The sequence below is a fragment of the Halichoerus grypus genome, chromosome 8 (assembly GCF_964656455.1).
Source record: "Halichoerus grypus chromosome 8, mHalGry1.hap1.1, whole genome shotgun sequence".
Classification (NCBI taxonomy): domain Eukaryota; kingdom Metazoa; phylum Chordata; class Mammalia; order Carnivora; family Phocidae; genus Halichoerus; species Halichoerus grypus.
In genome coordinates this window covers 53,393,874-53,408,054 of record NC_135719.1, presented here as the reverse complement: position 1 = coordinate 53,408,054, position 14,181 = coordinate 53,393,874, and the positions used below count along the sequence as shown (strand labels likewise).

The 14,181-nt window shown below is 38.5% G+C and overlaps 1 long non-coding RNA gene across 2 annotated transcripts; it reads right to left on the bottom strand.

The window, feature by feature from the left end:
* Positions 1-740: 740 nt before the first annotated feature.
* On the bottom strand, positions 741-13,182 carry LOC144382883 (uncharacterized). Of its 2 annotated transcripts, XR_013450455.1 has the most exons (3): positions 13,054-13,182; positions 7,428-7,611; positions 741-1,012 (listed from the first exon to the last, which is right to left on the bottom strand). It is a non-coding gene; the product is annotated as an uncharacterized LOC144382883 (long non-coding RNA). The 2 variants fall into 2 exon arrangements; XR_013450454.1 differs by lacking the exons at positions 7,428-7,611; positions 13,054-13,182 and adding an exon at positions 5,274-5,378.
* Positions 13,183-14,181: the final 999 nt, after the last annotated feature.

The following is a 14,181-nucleotide window of genomic DNA, read 5'->3' as shown; positions in this document are numbered from 1 at the left end:
GAAATTCCTAAAAGATTCCAGAGATTTTAAAAGGTCATACATGAAGGATAAGAAATAAGAATGGCATTATACTCAACACTCAGATCTTAGTTTCTAAATACCATTCTCCAATAAATGAAAGAGTTTGCCTAGGAGAAAGGGTTGGTTCCAGAAATGGGGCAGAGAAAATACATGGTGAGCTTTGTGCTACACAGCTTATTAAAAAGACACAAAGTCAATTAGAAGGAGCCTCTCCTGGTTAAAATTGGGGTAATCTGAGCATCACACTGAATGAGAGGAATTGATTACATTACATTGAATTGTCTAAACTGGTAGTTTGAAAAAGTACACAAAAGATGGGATAAGGGGACGCCTGGGTGGCTCAGTCAGTTAAACGTCTGCCTTTGGCTCAGTCATGATCCCAGGGTCCCGGGATCAAGTCCCGCATGGGGCTCCTTGCTCAGCGGGGAGTCTGCTTCTCCCTCAGCCTGCTGCTCTCCCTGCTTGTGCATGCGCACTCTATGACCAAAAAAAAAAAAAGGTGGGCTAAGGAAAGCTCTTATTTACAGAGGAATGCCAACTTATAAATGTATCAGGAAAGAAATATAAAGTCACTATTTTGCTACTAGAATTCCATACCCATCCAAATTATAAATCAAGGATAAATACATAATAAACATTTTTCCAAAATGCTGTTTATGTTCACGTACCCTGTGTTGATTTGCTAAGGCTGCCATAACAAATTACCACAATCCTCATGATTTAAAACAACAGAAATGTATTCTCTTACAATTCTAGAGGCCAGAAGTATGAAATCAACGTATCAGCAAGGCTGTACTCCCTCTGGAAGCTCTAAGAAAAAACCCTTCCTTGTCCCTTCCAGGTTCTGGTGGCTGTCAACGTTCCTTGTGGCTGCATCACTCCGATCTTTCCCCATCTTCATGTGGCCTTCTTCTCTGTTTCTGTGCCTTCTCCTCTTCTAAGAACACTTGTCATTGACCTCGGCCATACCAACTTCTTATTAGACATGTCACTGGAGGCAAGGGAAACAAAAGCAAAAATGAACTACTGAGACTTCATCAAGATAAAAAGCTTATGCAGGGCAAAGGAAACCATCAACAAAACTAAAAGGCAATGTATGGAATGGGAGAAGATATTTGCAAATGACATATCTGATAAAGGATTAGTATCCAAAATCTATAAAGAACTTACCAAACTCAACACCCAAAAAACAAATAATCCAATTATGAAATGGGCGGAAGACATGAATAGACACTTTTCCAAAGAAGACATCCAGATGACTAACAGACACATGAAAAGATGTTTAACATCAGTCATCATCAGGGAAATACAAATCAAAACCACAATGAGATATCATCTCACACCTGTCAGAATGGTTATAATTAACAACTCAAGAAACAACAGGTGTTGGCGAGGATGCGGAGAAAGGGGAACCCTCTTACACTGTTGGTGGGAATGCAAACTGTGCAGCTGCTCTGGAAAACAGTATGGAGGTTCCTCAAAAAGTTAAAAATAGAACTACCCTATGATCCAGCAATTGCAGTACTAGGTATTTACCCAAAGGATACAAAAATACAGATTTGAAGGGTTACATGCACCCCAATGTTTATAGCAGCAATGTCCACAATAGCCAAAACTATGGAGAGAGCCCAAATGTCCATTGACTGATGCATGGATAAAGAAGATGTGGTGTGTGTGTGTGTGTGTGTGTACACACACACACACAGGAATATTATTTAGTCATCAAAAAGAATGAAATCTTGCCATTTGCAACATCATGGATGGAGCTAGAGTGTATTATGCTAAGTGAAATAAGTCAGTCAGAGAAAGACAAATACCATATGATCTTACTCATATGTGGATTTAAGAGAGAAAACATATGAATATATGGGAAGGGGGAAAAGAAAAAAAGGAGAGAGGAGAAATAAGACATAAGGGACTCTTACAGAGAACAAACTCAGGGTTGATGGAAGGTGGTAGGTGGGGGAGAGGCTAGGTGGGTGATGGGGATTAAAGTGGACACTTCTTGAGATGAGCACTGGGTGGTATATGTAAGTGATGGATCACTGAATTCTATTCCAGGAACCAATAATGCACTGTATGTTAACTAACAAAATTTAAATAAAAAAAAAATAAAGTAAATGAATCTGTGTAGAATATTTTCAAAATAAAAATTACAGGAAAACTGTTGAATATTTCTAATGCTGCAGAGGAATTTAGATTTCTAATACTGGGAACCTGTGATATACTCAGGTAACTAGATAAGGGGATCTACACTGGGGACACATGTATGCAGATGCTGTCACTATTGAGAGGGTACAATATTCCTCCCCACTCTGTAAGAGGACATTAGCAAAGAGCAAGTAGTATGGAGCCAGTTTTGTAACCCAAGAGACCAGCGGTGTGTAAGGATGTATGGGAGGACTGCCCAACGACAGTGATACCTGAGGGTCAGGCTTGCTTGACATGAAAAGCAGCCACCGATGGTAAATCATTTGTGCCATTTCTTTAAACAACAACAAAAAAGAGCAGGAGGAAGAGAGGAAGATGACAGAGAAGAGCACTACAAGGGAGGACACTGGGCAATTGTGACACAGAGAGAAACGGATTGAGAGGCCTATCCTCCTGACCCCGGCATATCTGTAATCTCTTACCATCTCCATCCTAGTTTCTGCATCGGAGAACTCCACATTTTAGCCCAGATCATCTGTAAGTTCTTTACTAGCTCTTACATTTGTAAGGTCTTGCTAAAACAGAGTTTCAAATTTTTTTTTTTTTTTTAAAGATTTTATTTATTTATTTGACAGAGAGAGACACAGCGAGAGAGGGAACACAAGCAGGGGGAGTGGGAGAGGGGGAAGCGGGATTCCCATGGAGCAGGGAGCCCGATGCCGGGCTCGATCCGAGGACCCTGGGATCATGACCTGAGCCGAAGGCAGACGCCTAACGACTGAGCCACCCAGGCGCCCCAGAGTTTCAAATTCTTTAAGACTCTGCTAAAACAATCTTTGGAAGATTCATAATCCAACTTTATTACTCAGGCAGTACAATTCTAGTTCAACTCCTTAACACTTTGGCATCTGGTGCTCCTAGGGTCTTTGAGAAGAATTCCTGATTGGGTTCTAATAGGGTAGAGCTCAGGATGCTGTTAGAAGCAAAAGGTGAACAGATGGGTGAGCTGCTCTAAGCAGTGCTAGTTGCAGTTTTTTCTTTTCTCTTTTTAAATGAGAGGTTAGTCTTCCCCAAATCCCAAGGCTCCACTCCCTAATTTGGATATGAACCAGATGATTTCACTGGTCTTTCCCTTCTCTGGTTTCTATGATTCATCAGCTATAGCAACCAGGGTGGGGTAAAGAAAACAATTCTAATATTCAGTTATGTTGTAGCTCAAAAGGAAGGAATCTAAGAAAAACTATGAAGATTGTAAGAGAATGAAAAAAATGTAACTCATAATACTCCTAACTCAGAAATTGTTCCCAGGAGGTGTCACTACATCCAGTGCCCTGATCTCGCCTCTTTAAATATCAATTACATGAACATTTTTGTTCATCAAATGTTCTACACATCTTTTTCTATGAAATTGGTAAAATGCTTAATGTAGTACAGATAAATGCCCAGTTGGTTTTGATCACCCACGTCTCTGAAAAAGCTGCCAGTATCTACCTATAAAAATCAAGGAACTCCCTAGACAAATGCACTCTATTTAACAAACACTGAATATTCACCATATGCCAGGCACTAGGACAGGACTGCACAGCAGATGCCTAATAGGCAAAAACATGGTAACTCTGACCTCAAGGTCTAGTAGAGGTAAATAAGTAATTCTTATTCGACAAATGTATCAGAAATGAAATCAAAGTGCAGGGGAACCCAATAAGAGAATGACTAATTCTGTCAAGGGCAGTTAACCAATAGAGAAAGGAAGTAAGACATTCTGTCTTGGCCAGTGCATTTAGTTACTCATAGCTATTTGAAGTAATTGTGAAACCATAGGAGAGGAAATGTAACATACACCAATGTATTCTATATCCGTGGACAGTGTCAATGTAGAGGTGTGACTGTTTTTTTGTTTTTTTTTTTTAAACAAACCATTCTAGTATAAAAACAGGTAAAGAGGAATAGTCACTGGAGAAGATATATTATTTGGTTAATTCCACTCATGCGAAAACTTGAGAATATTTTTGGAACTCCTCTGCTTAATTCCCTCAGAGCCTAAGGCAAATCTTGGTCAACTGAGAGGAGTTCTAAGCAATAGCTAAAGGTCATTCTGAGCCAAGGCTCATGACTAAGTGTGCAGAGGATAGTAGGAGTTTCAACTGGGGTTAAAAATACATGAAGCCATGAATAGGACCTCATTTGATTACATTGTTTGATGGAATCAATAGTATTGATTTTCTGGTTTTAAGGAAATTTGATCATTTTGATATGATGTCTGAAGTGGATATCTATCAGTCCAATAAAGTTTTTGGAGTTCTTAAGATACTAAATATTCAAAATCATGTAATACAATCTAAAGGTACTTTTTTTTGGTGAAAATACCCAAAAATATAGTGGGCTGAAATGGAATCTTCAGTAATGACATACCTACGGATGAGGTACTTATACATCAAAAAGAGTTTCAAAAACCAATTCTCCATGGCCAAGGAAACAGCCAACCAAGTTGGTTACAGCTTGCTATGACTGGCATTGGCATCACGTAGGTCTCTATCAAAATGGATTAACACCACCAGGCCCTTTTCAGAGCCAGTGGCATTGTTGAGTATTCTGGAGAGCTAGAACAAACTCCAACATGACCCCACACAGCTGAAGAGGAAAGAGGAAAAAGCACAGAGTCAGTGGATGCAGAGTGTGTCCAGAGACCCTTGCCAGCCACTCCTCACAAAGGCTGACCACTCTCCTGGAGTGGCAGTTACTCTTCCTTCATAAACAGAAATCCTTTCTCAGAGTCATTAACATTGCTTCTGTTAGTCTCTTAACAAATTAGTCTGTTAGTAAGTTGTGTACATTATAAAATTACCTGCCCTGTATTGTGGAAAAAAAATACATGAAGCCTTCATACCCTTTTCAGATATCAAACTGAAAAGGTATGAGGGGCAGAAGGCATGGCCTGAGACCCACCATGGGCTGGCAATGCTGGTCTACATGTTTCGTTTTAACTGGGTAAGCCAATTTTCTCATTCAAAGCTGTAGTATTCATTTTAAACTTTTAAACATTAACATAATTATCACACAAACATTAAAATATTCTGGGGAGGAGCTCATGCATGACTTACTCTGACCCTCAAGTTTCTGAAGGGAGGCAACTTAGGTTTCAGTTTGGGCTTCTGGGCTCAGCTACTTGGCTCATTTCATTTTTCCTTCTTATACCCCAGAGTCTAAGTTTTAAAAGGTTAGGAAAGAGTCCAACTAGGTAAAAGTGACATTTAAAGAGTTAACCATCCTTTTTAAAGTGACTTACTTGGGAGGATACCAACCTTTTTTCCAGATTTAGAGTGTGCTTCCAAATGATACAGAGTTTAATTCCCCAAAGAATAATTTTTGCAAAGGAACCCTTACTCCACTTAACTCTGGGCTGTGGAGGGAGGAGAGGCACCTGACCCAGTTTGCATGAGGGTCTGCAGCACTTACCGCTCCATTTCTGACTTGTCTAACTCCCAACAGATTTAAGATCAGCAACTTCTATCTCATGGGCTTGACCACATTCTCACAAATGTGGCAGGCATTATTTGGAATTGCAAGAACAGAGGTGACAGATGGCCAAGTAAGATGGATCACTAGAAGCTTTGGTTTGGATTGAAAAATAGCCTCCCCTGATCTCCCTGCTTTCAGACTTCCCTAGTTTCCATCCTCCCCCCCAATCCAGCCTACATATTATATATTGCCATAGTTTCCATTATGGAAGTTTAACCTTGTTGTCCATCTCTAGTGCCACCCCCCATTAAGAAGCTTCTCCTTATTCCCCACCTCAAGACAATGCCACAGTCTCTAAGTCAATCACAGCTTTTTAGTGACAAGTTCTCCCCAGCACACTGTCTTAGATCCTTTGGGTCCCTTCACCATAGGCACACTGGTCATGTCTTAGCCACACGGATGACCTGCCCTTCCAACATGCTATGCATGTTTGCACCTCTGAACATTGACTATACTTTGTCCCTGAGCTTGAAATTTCCCTTCCAGTCTGGCAAACTCCTTTCAAGTTTTAGCTCAGATGACATTGCTCATTGATTTGATCTGACAATAATTCACATTTACACAGGGACTTGCAGTTTAAAAAGAACTTTCATATCCATTATCTACTGGAAGGCCACTAAAGCGTATAGAATATGCTGGCAAGGTATAAATATCTGGATTTCACAGATGAAAAGACAGAAGAGCAAAGAGGGGAGAGATACAGCCTTAGCAAATGGAGGAGCTGAGACTCTTAACTCCGTACTCCCCACTTCCCACCCCCTTCCCAACCTCATGCCTCTTCCATCAAACTCCAAATCTGGGCTGCCAACTTCTGAGACTCAACTTCTCATACTTCTCTCCAAGTTGTAGCAGACAGTCTTAACATTCTAAAGACTTCCCCAAATGCTGGATGTGAATTAACTCTAGCACAGGCTCCTGGGAGGCAGAAGGCTTGGCGGACAGCACACTCAGCACTCCCTTATATGCAAAATAACATTTTGGCCTTAGGCACTTAGTAAGTTACACAGTCCTTGCTCCTTAAGAGTAAAAGTTTTCAGGCACTAGAGTGTAGCATTAAAAAAAGCCAAACTGAATTAGGGACTGACCCACCACTTTATTAGCCTCCCAACATGCACAATATACAGAGATATTCAAGCCTCATGCACTGTGATTTCAGTTTCCCTCACTCTCTTCCTGAACTCAAACGAACTCATTGTGCAATTCTACGAGATTGCATTTTGGAATTGGACAGAGACCACTTCCAGCTGCCCATTGTGGCACTTGGGAAACTATAATCTGCATCACTTTTCGTGGGACAGAGGGCAGACATTATACTTGCAAAATGTATTCCATTATTTATTTTTCACATTAGTAAAACTGCTGTTTGCATATTGTTAGGACCCATGACTAAACAGTTAAAAATAAAACACAAACTCTGTAAAATACATTCTATATCTTAGTCATCTAGAAATGTTAACTTTAAACAGACTGCAATCACTTGATTATTTATTCTGGACTCATTTCTCACTTTGGGTTGAAAACTTCAGGAGCAAATTTAAATATTATCTCATGGATAATAATGCAGTCAGTAAGACTGTCTCTGGGCACAATATCCTCTTTATTGGAGTCTCTCTAACAGGTTAAACCAAAAAACCCTACAGTTTATTTCTGGAGCCTAAGTTGGGTAGAGGTCTGTTGAAAGACCAACTTGAAAAACTGTGGATGACTTACGTTTACTTGGCATTGGAGAACATTACCTGCAGATGATGAGACCTCAAAAGTTGTGTGAAAGAAAAGGCTTTTTTTTTTTTTTTTTGGCCACATCAGGAAAAACAGGTTTGTCCAGACAAGTTTTGGCTGCCAGGTAGAATGTTTTCAAGAGGTTTTGAAATATGGTATCTTTAAAATTGTTTAATCTGAATTTGTACGTCCTCTGTTGTTCTAAAATGAAATAGAGTAACACTGGGTGAGTCAGACAGTAAGATACCACCTAAGTAATGTGCTCTTCCTGGTGCATAGCAAGAAACACACATTGTTGATTTATCTCATTACTGGTGATACTAATTTTAATCACTTAGTTAAGATAGTTTCTGCCAGATTTCTTCTGGATTAAGTAAACAAGTAAGTATATTATACCTAATAATAACCATCTTCTGGGGAGATTCCTTAATAAGACTACATGAATATTCCTGGGCGCCTGGGTGGCTCAGTCGGGTTAAGTGTCTGCCTTCAGCTCAGGTCATGACCCTGGGATGGTGTCCCTGCTCAGTGGGGAGTCTGCTTCTCCCTCTACCCCTCCCCCCTTCTCATGCTCTCTCTCTCTCAATTAAAAAAAAAAAAGCCTATGTTAATATTCCTCTTTGCCATCAAATTTTCACCCACCATATTTAGCATCCTTTGAGGATTCTTAGCTAAGTAATTATCTCTATAATGACTGTAAGTTGGTTTTTCTAATTCCATCATTCCCTCTGGATTTATTGGTTGGCAATCTACTGTAGAATAGAGTATTTCCTTTTTCTCCATTTATTTATTCATTTATGCCAGCATGAGCATGTGGATTACTATTTTACTTAAAGCATTATAATATGTTACTATCATTCTTTCATGCTCAAATTTTCCCAGACCTAAGAACTCCTTTAAGCTAGTTCCTATGTTCTTTTAACATGCATCCATTACTCTTTGAGCACCTTCTTACTTTCTGGTGCAAGACAATGTTCCAGGTTCATCTTGTATTTTCCCAGCCCCAATCTTGGGATAATATCTCCAAGGAACACTGATTTCTTTTAGTGAAGGATAGAATTTAGAAACCAAGATCTGGGTGCTTGCTAGGTGTGTTCATTGCTATGTGAGTATTACTGCTTCTAGGCACTATCAGCAGAATTAGGAAATATGTATGCATATGTACACATAACACACAGCTGTATCTGTTTCTCCATCTCTCTCTATATATATATTAAGTGCCACAAATTCACTCTGATACTTCAATTCCAATCCAATACCATGGGGTTTATTCTTGCCTTCCTCTTTCCCATTATTCTCAATATAAAATGTATTTATTTGCTCAGTTAATCTAGTATGTAACCAAACTCCCTGTCCCTTGGCCCTAGTAAAGACGAAGTAGAAGAAAGAAAAGGCCAGTGTGGTCCAAGGCATGCCAGCCCCAATTTCCTGGTTTATCAGCCCAAAGGTAGGACCCAATCTTCCTGTCTATTTCTCTCCTCTAAGTTGTAGACCCACATTTTCAGTTTACAGATTCCATAGGACATTATCACCTTAATTGTACTGTTGACATTTGGTTGAAAATGTAAGTAGTTGTCTTTCTACGCCATCTATATTCTTCCTCTAATATTTTCATTTAAGTCAGTGGCAGCACTCGGGCTAAAAATTTCAGTTGTCTTTGAAACCTCTACTTCATAATTCCAACACACAAGCTACTTCATGTGCCATGACCTTTAGCTCTTCTTTGTATTCCCAAGACCTAGTGTCTATAATCTACTTGTGACTCTATGTTACATGAGGTAAACATTCATTTGGTGGACAGGATCAAATCTCATAGCTGCTAACTAAATAGCTTTCCAATTTACACCTTTCCATCCACCTGCTATTTGTAGAGTTACCAGCTCCTTGCCATAAGTCTTTCCTCTCTCTAAATAATCCTTTATATTTTAAGTTTCCTAAAATTGATGTCATTTTGCTTGAAAAGCCTTCAATGTCTCCTCACTGCTTTTAGAATCAAATTAAACTATCTGGGAATAATAATCAATACCTTCCACTATCAAGCTCTAACTTACCTCTTCAACTTTATGTCCCATTTATCTTCTTTTACCCTCATGCTTGTTACAAGATCATATTTGCTATTTTTGAAAATCAGCACTTTCCATAGGATTTTCCCTAATGCTATAATGCTCTGCCTCCTTTTTGTCCATATTAATATTTTACTTGCCTTTCAGAACAAGCTTAAAGGTCATTTTTACCATGAGTTTCTCTTATTTCCAAGCACTCCCTTTTTTTACTCCTATGCACTATTGTGCCACTTAAATTCTGCTCTGTATTATAGCTCATTGCACATATCCATCTCTCCAACTAGATTAGAGAATACCCTTAAGACAGAAACCAATACTATTTATTTTTACATCCCAAGAAATTGGCATAATGTACTATACACCCAGTACCTGCTCAAAAAAGCATTGTCAATTCATTTCCATGTTTTGCAGATCAATTGGCAATGAATTTCATTGTTTCCACTTTACCTTCTCCTTAGTCCTTAATGTTTATAAATCTGATTTCTATACCAGCTACTTTAATGAAACTTCCATAGCTGATGATAAACCCAAGCAGATATAGCTTTATGAGCAAAAGCATGCAGGTAGGGCCTAGAATGGCTAATCTGTGTGTCGGTAAAACCTGGCTGAAGCAGATGTTGTATTAATGCAGTGCTCGGAAGAGAGGTAAAACCCATGGATTCAGTGTAGCATTGCCTTGTTACACTGACTCTTAAGATTAACATGCACATACTCTCCTGTGCTGTACATTTTTGGGCAAGCCAAACCTAGGATAGGGACTACAGAAAAGATTTCCTCCTTTTCCCCTCCAAGAAATGCACATTCTCAAGAAAAGGGAAGGAGGAATTCAACCCACTAATCACAGACTCTTTAGGTTTCTTCACTTTCAAAACAGGAATTAATTCATACTGTGGCTTTTCCTCCGATTCCTTAGAGAATTAACCGGACTATACCATGCATGTACAGCAATAAAACACAACCCTTTTGTAGCTCCTTGCTTGATCACATTCTAACAGTAGTTCATATATTGGAAGCAAACATGTATGCCAAGGCAATAGTACATTATGCCTGTACTGTTTGTATCTTCCTTTTTGATGAGGCAATCTAAAATTCCCATCCTAGAAATAGATATCCCGGGCCTCAACTCCTTCAGTAAGATTTACCTAGCAGATCAGACCCAATCCTCAGACAGATGCTTTGTGTGTCTGCCCCTACATACCTTGATAAGTCTAGACATTACCCAAGGGGAACATGGCAAGAGTGGAAGGACCAATGAAATACATCTTTATTCCTACATCTCAAGGAGAAACTTAATAAATCTTGGTATCAAATACTCTTATGGTTTGATTAAAAGGTACCACATACCTGTAACACATAACAAGCATCTTAATATGTGTATCAGAAACTTCAGATTTAGCATGTTCATAACAAAATATTCAAGTGTTCTCTCCCCTCTCCACCCTAAACCCATACTTTCTTGTAATATATCTAAAATGTTTACAGTGTCCAAAGCTAGAATCCAAGTAGAATGGAAAGGAACAGGTTAACTTCCTTTGCAATTGCAAAAGAAGATCCAAATAGTGAAACTATTTCCAAGTTTTGCTAATCAATTGGCAATGAAGAATTTCATTGTTTCCACCTCACCTTCTACTTACTCCTTAATGTTTATAAACCTGATTTCCATACTGGCCACTTAAATGAAACGTTTTAGTGAAGTTATATGGTTTTCTCTGGGGCTCCATTCAATATCCTTCTCTCATTCTACTAATTTCTGCTATGTTACCTTATACATTTCTCTCAATCACCACAGACATACCAACAATTCCCAAATCTGTACTGATGAGATCAGGCTTCTCTTCTGAGTTCAAAATTCAAATTATCAACCCTCTCTATTAGATTCAGCATATTGGTAATAAGACATTAAACAGTGTCCTTTCTTTTCTCTCCACCCTAAACCTAATTCTTCTTCTATATCCTTAAAATGTTCATGGCATTTGTGGTAGTTAAAAAATGTTCACAAATTCTTCCTTTATTCCTCCTTTCAAGAGGTGGAGCTTGAGTGTGCACTTACTAACTTATATCTAATGAGGAAAATATGGCAGAAGTGACAGTATTTGACTTCCAAGACAAAAAGACATTGTGGTTTCCTCTTTGCTCTTTCTCTTGACTAGCTCACTTTGGGGTAAGCCAGCTGCTATGTCATGAGGATACTCAAGCAGACCCATAAGAGGTACATGCAGTGAGGATAAGGCTTCCTGCCAACAACCAGTGAAAGACTGGCACCACCTTTTTGAAAGTAGATGCTCTAGCTGGTCAAACCTTGAGAGGAATGCAACTCCAGCCAACAGGTTAACTGTAACTTTGTGAAAGACCCTGAGCCAGAGACACCCAGCTAAGCTGCATTTTCTGATGCAGAGAAACTCTAAGATAATAAATGTTTGTTGTTTTAACTAAATTTTGGGGTAATTTATTATGCAGCAATATATAACCAATATTGCATCCAAACCTAGAATCCAAGGAACAAATATGGTGAAAGGAAATGAACATTTTATTTTTTATTTTTTTTAAAGATTTTACTTATTTGAGACACAGAGAGAACAAGCAGGGGGTAGGGGCAGAGGGAGAGGGTGAAGCAGACTCCCTGCTGAGCCAGGAGTCTGATGCAGAGTTAGATCCCTGGACCCTTGGATCATGACCTGAGCCAAAGGCAGACCCTTAACTGACTGGGCCTCCCAGGCGCCCAGGAAATGAACATTTTAACTTAACTCTTCCCACTTTATCCACACTCATCCTCCTACTTTCTCAATGAGTCATACCACTATTTACCCAGTATCCGGAATGAGAAATTGGGATTTCTCTGGAAGCCTTATTTAACTCTTCCTACCAACTGTTTCACTAAGTTATCATTTTTTTCTCCTGTTACTTGAGCCCATCCCTCTTACTGCTTTAATTCCAGGCCTTTACCATTTTTCAATTATTATAACACAGCTTTCCAACTTTTCTCCTTTCCTACAGTCTTTCCCAGCTCTATTTCATTCTCTAGATTAATGCTAACAAGAGCTTTTTCAAAAGCCTATCTGATCATGTTATTTTTTTTTTAAATTTAAATTCACTACTGATTCCCACATTGCACAGGACAACATTCAAATGTCATAGCATGGCATGTCTGTCCCTGTCCTACAGCTTTTTCTCTCAAATCCAAGTTCAGAGCCTACAATCTGGCCAACTTTCACCTTTGCATATGCTTCTTTCTTTCTGTGTTAAGACATTTCATTCTTTCCTTATAATTCTTACACACTTTTTTTTTTAAGATTTTATTTATTTATTTATTTGACAGAGAGAGAGAGAGAGAACAAGCAGGAGGAGCAACAGAGGGAGAGGGAGAAGCAGGCTTCCCGCTAAGCAGGGAGCCCGATGCAGGGCTCGAGCCCAGAACCCTGGGATCATGACCTGAGCCAAAGGCAAACGCTTAAGCGACTGAGCCGCCCAGGCACCCCTCTTACACACTTTGAAAAGACTCACCTCAACCTTCAACTCACTTTCCTTAATCATCAGGTTCAGGTTATATGGCTTTCTTTTATTACTTTATCAGAGCACTTACCCATAGATCAGTATTGTGTCCTCCACTAGAATGTGAGCTCCTGGAAAAAATAAAATCTATCTTTGATACCTAGACATTCATTTAGTCATACATCCAACTTATATTTACTAAGCAATACAAGACAGTAATACCAGGTTAGGTGTTTGTTACATAATTGTGAACAAAACAAATATGTTCCTGGCCTTTGCATAGCTTATAGTCTAATCAAGAAGAAAGACAGTAAGTCAAATAAACAAATACTGCGATATGTGAAAAAAGAATATTATGTAACAATGAGGACCTACTTTAGACTGTGAGGCACACAAATGCAAACATTTATTGAACTAAACGTTTTCCAAGAGGTATGTATAAATTATACCTTCACCATAGGTGGAAGTGGACCAGGTTCATCACATCCTTGCCAACACTGACTCTGCTTAACACAGGTTTGCCACAAACCTTCAATTTGTAAAAAATGTAGTATCTGCAAAGTGCAACAAAGCTAAGTGCAATAAAATGAGGTATGCCTGTACTAAAAATCAAGGGAAAAAACACAAACATGATCAAATACATGTTATAAAAGAGGCTTGATTAAGCACAAGTGAAAAACCAAGACTAGATTTATATATATTATCAGGAACATTGAAATATATGGCTAAGATAATTTCAAAATAATTACTTGCAAGACCACACATTTTACTAGGTAAAAAGTAATATTAAAAATCAAAAGCCAAGTCTTTCTGGTATTCAGAAGTCTGAAGAAATCATTGTCTAGCTTTTTTAAAAGAGCAAATTCCAAGGGAATCCCTGCCTCTCCCTTGGTTCACTGCCAAATGATTCACAACTAAAATATTTCTGGGATATGGGAATATGGGACAAAGTTAAAAAAAAAAGATCATGTCCATTAAAAAAAAAAGCATTGTTTTAAAAAGGGAATGGAAGGCGGAGGAAATTATATATTAAAATATATAAAATAGTTTTAATAATTACTTATTAATTTAAAAATATAATGGACTAAAATAATTGAAAACAAAACTTGGTAGTTGAAGATAAAAATACTCAACTGTTACTGATAATAGTTGAGAAGATTTCTTGGACTAGTTTCTTATATTAATATAAAACACATTAAAAAGTTCCAAAAACAAAGCA